Here is an 8,284-nt window from a genome sequence, read left to right on the forward strand (position 1 = left end):
ATAGCCAGGCGATTAGGTGCAGAGCAGGGTCCCAGGACCTAGGCGGCTTCTTGGTGGAAGAGCTGCACAGAGAAACACCTAGAGGCGGAGCGAAGTTTCCAGGACTGCGGGCAGATTCTCTGAGGAGAGGCAGCCTAAGGAGACTCGTCTGTGAAGGGTGAGGCTCCCAGGCCCAGGAGGTAGGTCTGGGCCCCTGGGAACATTGCAGAGGAAGACAGCCCAGCCCAGGCAGTAGTTGTAGATTGAGGGGAACCTCTAGGAGGGGAACTGAACAGCGAGACCTCCCCACCGGGTGAGTCTTCCGTGCCAGGTGAGGTTTTCCCACAAGGACAGTAAAATCAGAGACACAGGCTCAAACAGACCTTGCCTCAGCCCGCAGCCTAGTTCCCCTTTGGATGACCATTGGTCAACAAGTGGAGGCACCTCTGCCCACTATCAGGGAATATACCCCACCTGAGGGTCACCACCCCTAGAGAGGCAGCTTCCTTGTGGAGCACCACATTATCAACTCCCTCCAAGACTGCAGGCTACTGAAGGATAAGAGGGGATATATTAGCAATCTTCAGGGACATTATAAGTCAACAGAGGAAATCTGCAATATCTTAATGACCCACTGATTCCTGAACAATATGAGAAAACAAGGGAAGAAAATGCCCCAAACAAATCTAGATGTTACATCAATAAAATCCAACAACGGCATGGCAGAAGAAATGACAGAAAGGGAGTTCAGAATGTACATAATTAAAATGATCAGGGAAGCAAACGATGAGATGAAAGAGCAAATGCAGGCATTGAATGATGAGATGAAAGAGCAAATGCAGGCATTGAATGATGAGATGAAAGAGCATATGCAGGCATTGAATGATAGCACAATTGACAGTTAAAAGAGCAAATACAGGAAGCAAAAGATCATTTCAATAAAGAGTTAGAGATATTGAAAAAAAACCAAACAGAAATCCTTAAAATGAAGGAAACAATAAACCAAATTAAGAACTCCATAGAAAGCATAACCAATAGGATAGAACACCTGGAAGACAGAACCTCAGATATTGAAGACAAAATATTTAACCTTGAAAACAAAGTTGAACAAACGGGGAAGATGGTAAGAAATCATGAACAGAAACTCCAAGAACTATGGGATATCATGAAAAGGCCAAATTTGAGAATTATTGGGATTGAGGAAGGCTTAGAGAAACAAACCAAAGGAATGAACAATCTATTCAATGAAATAATATCAGAAAATTTCCCAAATCTGAAGAATGAAATGGAAAATCAAGTTCAAGAGGCTTATAGGACTCCAAATACACAAAAGTACAACAGACCCACACCAAGGCACATTGTTATGAAAATACCTAACATACAAAATAAAGACAGAATTTTAAAGGCTGTGAGAGAAAAGAACCAAATTACATTCAGGGGGAAACCAATACGGATATCAGCAGATTTTTTCAATCCAGACCCTAAAAACTAGAAAGGCCTGGAACAACATTTTTCAAGCTCTGAAAGAAAATGGATGCCAACCAAGAATCTTATACCCAGCAAAACTTACCTTCAAATTTAATGATGAAATAAATTATTCCATGATAAACAGAGCTAAAAGAATTTACAAAAAGAAAGCCAGCATTATAGAACATTCTCAGCAAAATATTCCATGAGGAAGAGATAAAAAACAAAGAAGTAAATCAGCAAAGGGAGAAATTAACCTAAAGGAACTGTCAAATAAAGGAGGAACCAAGTTGTGTCAAAAAAATAAATAAATAAATGAAATTTATAAAATGAACCAAATGACCGGGAATACAAATCATATCTCAATAATAACCCTGAATGTTAATGGCCTGAATTCATCAATCAAAAGACATAGACTGGCGGACTGGATTAAAAAGAAAGATCCAACAATATGTTGCCTGCAAGAGACTCACCTCATAGAAAGAGATACCCATAGACTAAAGGTGAAAGGATGGGGAAAAACATACCATGCACATGGACTCAGCAAAAAAGCTGGAGTATCCATCCTCATTTCAGATAATGTGGACATCAAGCCAATGTTAGTCAGAAGGGATAAAGAAGGACATTTCATACTGCTTAAGGGAAGCCTAAATCAGCAAGATATAACAATCATAAACATCTATGCCCCAAACAGTGGCTCATCCATGTATGTTAAACAAATCCTTCTCAATGTTAGAAACCAAATAGACCGTAACACAGTAATACTAGGTGATTTTAACACACCTCTCTCACCACTGGACAGATCTTCCAAACAAAAATTGAACAAAGAAACCATAGATCTCAATAACACAATCAATAATTTAGATTTAACAGACATTTATAGAATATACCATCCAACCAAGAGCGAATACACTTTCTTCTCAGCAGCACATGGATCCTTCTCTAAAATAGATCATATATTATGCCACAAAGCTAATGTTAGCAAATACAAAAGATAGAGACACTATCTTGTATTCTATCAGATCATAATGGATTGAAATTAGAAATAAATGAAAGAGTAAAAAACAGAAACTACTCCAACACCTGGAGATTAAACAATATGCTATTATATGATAAATGGATAACAGAAGATATTAGGAAGGAAATTAAAAAATTCTTAGAGGTAAATGAGAACAAAGAAACATCATATCAAAATCAAAATCTCTGGGACACTATGAAAGCAATACTTAGAGGAAAATTTATTTCATGGAGTGCATTTAATAAAAGAAGTAAAACTCAACAAATAAACGACCTAATACTACAGCTCAAAGCCCTAGAAAAAGAAGAACAGACCAACACCAAAAGTAGTAGAAGACAGGAAATAGTTAAACTCAGAGCTGAAATCAACGAAATTGAAACAAAAGAAACAATACAAAAAATTGACAAAATAAATAGTTGGTTCTTCGAAAAAATAAACAAAATTGATAAACCTTTAGCCACACTAAAAAAGAGAAGACGAGAGAAAACCCAAATCACTAAAATTTGGAATGAACAAGGAAGTATCACAACAGACATGACTGAAATACAAAACATAATTAGAAGCTATTTTGAAAATCTATACGCCAAGAAAATAGAAAATTTCGAAGACATCAACAGGTTTCTAGAGACATATGAATTGCCTAAACTGAACGAGGAGGACATACACAATTTAAATAGACCAATTTCAAGTAATGAAATAGAAGAAGTCATCAAAAGCCTACCAACAAAGAAAAGTCCAGGACCAGATGGGTTCTCAGCCGAGTTCTACAAAACGTTTACAGAAGAGCTCATTCCAATACTTCTCAAAGTATTCCATGAAATAGAAGAGGAGGGAACCCTCCCAAACTCATTCTATGAAGCCAACATCACCCTGATACCTAAACTAGACAGAGACACATCGAGGAAAGAAAATTTCAGACCAATATCCTTAATGAACATCGATGCAAAAATTCTTAACAAAATTTTAGCAAATTGCATACAAAAACATATGAAAAAGATAGTGCACCATGATCAAGTGGGTTTCATCCCAGGGATGCAAGTTTGGTTCAACATCAGAAAATCAATAAATGTCATTCACCATATCAATAGACTTAAAGTCAAGAATCACATGATTATTTCAATAGATGCAGAAAAAGCATTTGATAAAATACAGCACCCCTTCATGCTCAAAACACTAGAAAAAATAGGGATAGTGGGAACATTCCTTAATATTGTAAAGGCCATCTACGCTAAGCCCATGGCTAATATCATTCTAAATGGTGAAAAACCAAAAGCATTCCCCCTAAAAACTGGAACAAGGCAGGGATGCCTTCTTTCACCACTTCTTTTCAATATCGCCCTTGAAACTCTAGCCTGAGCAATTAGACAGACCAAAGAAATTAAAGGGATATGAATAGGAAAAGAAGAACTCAAACTATCCCTATTTGCTGATGATATGATTGTATACTTAGAGGAACCAGGAAATTCCACCAGAAAACTTTTAGATCTCATAATTGAACTCAGTAAAGTAGCGGGATATAAGATCAATGCACATAAATCTAAGGCATTTTTATACATAAGTGATGAATCCTCAGAAAGAGAAGTTAGGAAAACTACCCCATTCACAATAGCCTCGAAAAAAATAAAATACTTGGGAATCAATCTCACAAAAGAGGTGAAAGACCTCTACAATGAGAACTACAGAACACTAAAGAAAGAAATTAAAGAACACCTTAGAAGATGGAAAGATCTCCCATGTTCTTGGATAGGAAGAATTAATATTGTCAAAATGGCCATACTACCAATAGTGCTATACAGATTCAATGCAATTCCAATTAAAATCCCAATGATGTACCTTACAGAAATAGAGCAAGCAATTATGAAATTCATCTGGAAGATTAAAAAACCCAGAATAGCTAAAGCAATCCTTGGCAGAAAGAGTGAAGCAGGGGGTATCGCAATACCAGATCTTCAACTCTACTACAAAGCAATAGTAACAAAAACGGCATGGTATTGGTACCAAAATAGAAAGGTGGATCAATGGTACAGAATAGAGGACACGGACACAAACCCAAATAAATACAATTTTCTCATACTAGACAAAGGGGCCAAAAATATGCAATGGAGAAAAGATAGCCTCTTCAACAAACGGTGCTGGGAGAATTGGAAATCCATATGCAACAGAATGAAACTAAACCCATATCTCTCACCATGCACGAAACTAAATTCAAAATGGATTAAGGACCTCAGAATCAGACCAGAGATCTTGCATTATAGAAGAAAAAGTAGGTCCAGAGCTTCAACATGTCGGCTTAGGACCAGACTTCCTCAACAGGACTCCCATAGCACAAGAAATAAAAGCAAGAATCAATAACTGGGATAGATTCAAACTAAAAAGCTTTCTCTCAGCAAAGGAAACTATCAGCAACGCGAAGAAAGAGCGCGTTGGGAGAAAATCTTTGCCAATCATACTTCAGATAGAGCACTAATCTCCAGAATCTATAAAGAACTCAAAAAACTCTACACCAAGAATGCAAATAATCCAGTCGACAAATGGGCTAAGGAAATGAATAGACATTTCACAGAGAAGATCTACAAGCAATCAACAAACATATGGAAAAATGTTCAACATCTCTAGTAATAAGAGAAATGCAAATCAAAACCACCCTAAGATTCCATCTCACCCCAATTAGAATGGCGATTATCAAGAATTCAAGCAACAACAGCTGTTGGCGAGGATGTGGGGAGAAAGGTACACTCATACATTGCTGGTGGGGCTGCAAATTAGTGCAGCCACTCTGGAAAGCAGTGTGGAGATTCCTTAGAAAACTTGGAATGGAACCACCATTTGACCCAGTATCCCACTCCTTGGCCTATACCCAAAGGACTTAAAATCAGCATACTACAGAGATACAGCCACATCAATGTTCATAGCTGCTCAGTTCACAATAGCCAGATTGTGGAACCAACCTAGATGTCCTTCAATTGATGAATGGATAAAGAAAATGTGGTATATATATACAATGGAATATTACTCAGCCATAAAGAATGATAAAATTATGGCATTTTCAGGCAAATGGATGAAATTGGAGAATATCATGCTAAGTGAGATAAGTCAATCTCAAAAAACCAAAGGAAGAATGATATCGCTAATAAGTGGATGATGACACATAAAGGGGGGTGGGAGGGGTTAGTGTTAGGGTTAGAGTTAGGGTTAGGGAGGGGGGCAAGAATGGAGGAAGGAAGGACTGTACAGAGGGAAAAGAGGGGTGGGAGGGGTGGGAGGGGTGGGGGGGAAGGGAAAAAATAACAGAATGAATCAAACAACGTTACCCTATGTAAATTTATGATTACCCAAATGGTATGCCTTTACGCCATGTACAAACAGAGAAACAACATGTATCCCATTTGTTTACAATAAAAAAAAGAAGAAATATGAATTGTCAACAAATATATGAAAAAATGTTCAATATCTCTAGCAATTAAATTAATGCAAATTAAAACTGCACAGATTCCATCTCACTCCAGTCAGAATGGCAATTATCAAGAATACAAGTAATAATAAATGCTGGTGAGAATGTGGGGGAAAGTTTCACTTATACATGGCTGGTGGAACTGCAATTTGGTGCAACCACTATGGAAAACAATATGGAAATTCTTCAGAAAACTTGGAATGGAACCATCATTTGACCCAGTTGTCCCACTCCTAGGTGTATACCCATACAACAGTAATGCAGCCACATCAATGTTTATAGCAGCTCAATTCACAATAACTAAGCTATGGAAACAAACAAGTACCCTTCAACAGATGAATGGAAAAGTAAATGTGGTATATATATACAATGGAATATTACTCAATCAGAAAGAAGAATGAAATTATGGCATTTGCAGGTAAATGAATGGAACTAGAGACTATCATGTTAAGTGAAATAAGTCAGTCCCCAAAACCAAAAGCCAAATGTTCTGTCTGATATCTGGATGCTAACCCACAACATGGGAGGGTGGGTGGAAAGAATAGAAGTTTGTGGATTAGACAAAGAGGGATGAATGGGAGTGGGGAGGGAAATAGGAAAGATAGAATGAATTGAATAAAACTTTCCTATGTTCATATATGAGTATAGAATCAGTGTAACTCTACATCATGTACAACTACAAGAATGGGATCTTAATTAGAATAAGTTATACTGCATGTATGTATAATATATCAAAATATACTTTACTGTCATGTACATCTGAAAGCAACAAATTAAAAAAGAAAAACGTTAAAAGAAACAAGCCAAATCAGGAAGTTAAGTTTAAAAAGTTTTTTAAGTTTATAGATCACTGCAATCGTTGAACACATTGCTATTATAAGCACCACATTTTACAGTGGTTGGTGGGATAAAGGTTCTGGTTATTTATTTAAGATATTTGTAAAAGAAAATAAGTATAATCCCAGAATGATAAACATAGTGAAACAATAAAATTTGTTTACATTTCTACATTTGTTTGAAAGTCTCTGTTACTAATGAAATATTTGCCATAGAATCAGCTAACTAGGACCTTGTGTTAAAGCATTATGTCATTTATAGATATATTTAATTTTTCAAAGAAAATTTTTATTTTAAAAATAATGTACTTTCGTTGGTACAAATTCAATGTATATAGAAAGGCAGAGCATCTTCTTTTATTTTTTTCAGTCTTTTCATTTAGTTTTTATTTAATTAAAGAAAGTAGCATAGTGTTCAGAGCACCAAATGACTCTCATAGACTCTTTTTCTTCCCATCTCCTTCATGCTTCCAACTGGCAATAACTCTGAATATTTTAGTTTGATGCTTTGGAATTTACCCTATATTTTCCTATAGCATGTTTACGCTTTTCTACACCCTGTGGTTTTTTCTTTGGAATCATCTGTTGACCTTCCCTTTGTGAAGGTAAGAATTTACATCTTTTTATAGTCCCCTCTTTAACCCCAACTCTCTCTCTCTCTTTCTCTCCCAATCTCTTGCAATTTATTTATGAGTGAAAGTTGGTTTTGGTTTAGATGAAATTGAGTACACCAAAATTCTTTTTTTTCTTGTATAACATTTTGCTTTTCTTTGAACAAACATTTGTCTCTTTAATTTGAATAATTTTATGTTCACTAATTTAACACAAAACTCTCCTTCAGTTATATAATGCACTTGTTACTGTATTGAAGTGTATTAGGCCTTCTCACAATTTTCCCTTCTTAGAAAAATACATATTTATTGGAAACTTCTGACCAAGCTGGAGTGGTCACTCTCTGGATTTGGGCCATTCCTTCACTATATTTTGGAGTCCCCTTCTCCTCTCTTTTGGAGGATCTCCTGTTTCCTAGATCCCATATCCTCATTTTTCTTTGTTTCTTTGATTTTATTGTTGATATTATTTCTCTTTTTAATTTTATTAGAGCAGAATTTCTGAAAAATTCCTAGTATAAGATACATAAGAAACTCTGTTGTAGTAGTTTGGTTTTCCAGATGGTGTCCCACTGATACTGCCAGTTACTGGTGACGACAAATTCCATTCCCCAGATGTCGAAGATTAAACACCGGAGACTGAGGTAAGCATAGAAAGCACGTTTTATTTAAAGAACAGAAACAGATTTCTCTGTAGAGAAGGGGACCCAGAGTTAGTATCCAAAGGATGGCAGTGTCCTGTCCTTTTTATACATTTAGATTCTCTTTGTTCTCCTGCTCTATTCTCTCTGATTTCTCCCATACTTGTCCAGTGGCCAGGGTGAGTCAAATGGACAGGGGAAAGGCCAATGGTGGAGTGATCCAGGTAGTGAGATAAGAGCCAGGAGGTATTAACTAACAATCCTTACAACTCCCTGCAGGG

Source organism: Sciurus carolinensis, chromosome 8 (genome assembly GCF_902686445.1).
Source record: "Sciurus carolinensis chromosome 8, mSciCar1.2, whole genome shotgun sequence".
NCBI lineage: Eukaryota > Metazoa > Chordata > Mammalia > Rodentia > Sciuridae > Sciurus > Sciurus carolinensis.